General features: G+C 52.6%; 1 pseudogene; it reads left to right on the top strand.

The window, feature by feature from the left end:
* Positions 1-229: 229 nt before the first annotated feature.
* On the top strand, positions 230-1,097 carry LOC102826427 (annotated as a pseudogene).

The following is a 1,097-nucleotide window of genomic DNA, read 5'->3' as shown; positions in this document are numbered from 1 at the left end:
CTAGTCTTCTGGACCAAGATCCCAGACCTTTGCACCTGAAGCAATGGCTGTGTGTACGTGCTGATAATAGAACAGCAAAAGCCATGGGCCCTGGTGGCTGGCACTTCTCTCTAGCCAGTATCATCTGTTGGGCCCTCAGCATACCACCTGGAAGAGTCCACTCACCCTCAACAAGCCCTTCAGTAGCCTCAGACTGTCCTTGAGGAGGATAACTGAGACACTATGGGCTATGCACGCTCTTTGTGTTTGCTCTTGGAGAACTGTCATCATTGACAATACGCGCTACCTCTTCATCCAGAGACTTGGGGAGTGTGGGTTCAGCTATGTGGACCTAGTGGCGGGGTTACATGATGGGCACTTGTACGCCCTGAAGTGCTTCTGTGTCATGAGTAGCAGAACCCTAAGGCCCAGTGAGGAGCAGATATGTATCACCTTTTCTGTTACCCCAAAATCCTGTACCTCGTGACTTATTATATGAAAGAGCAGGGCCCGAAGCATGAGGCCTAGCTGCTGCTACTCTTCTTCAAGAGAGGTACGCTGTGGAATGAGATAGAAAGGTTGAAGGACAAAGGCAACCTCTTGGCTGAGGACTAAATCCTGCTGCTGCTGAGGTCATTCATGCCCAGGGATTTGCCCACAGAGACCTGAAGCCTACCAATGTCTTGCTTCAAGATGAGGGCCAACCCATTCTAATGAACTTAGGTTTCATGAATCAGCATGCTTCCATGTGCAGAGCTCCCATCAGGCCCTGGCCCTTCAGGACTGGACAGCCCAGCGATGCACCATTTCCTACCAGGCCCCAACAGCTCTTCTCTGTGCCAAGCCACTATATCACTGATGGGCAGACCAATGTCTGGTCCCTAGGCTGTGTGCTGTATGCCAGGATGTTTGGGGAAGGCTCTTAGGACATGGTGTTCCCAAAAGGTGACAGTTTGGCCCTTGCTATGCAGAACCAACTCAGCATCCCCCAGATGTTCCTCAGGCGCGGCATCTGCTGGCTTCCATGGTCTCCAGCAGCGCCCTCATTTTCCTGCCCTCCTCGCTCAAGTGGGGGCACTGCAGCCCTACCTCCTGGCCAGCACACTACCCAAATCTGA

This window comes from Chrysochloris asiatica, unplaced genomic scaffold (assembly GCF_000296735.1).
Source record: "Chrysochloris asiatica unplaced genomic scaffold, ChrAsi1.0 scaffold00007, whole genome shotgun sequence".
Taxonomy (NCBI): Eukaryota; Metazoa; Chordata; class Mammalia; order Afrosoricida; family Chrysochloridae; genus Chrysochloris; species Chrysochloris asiatica.
This window is presented reverse-complemented; position numbering and strand designations above follow the sequence as displayed.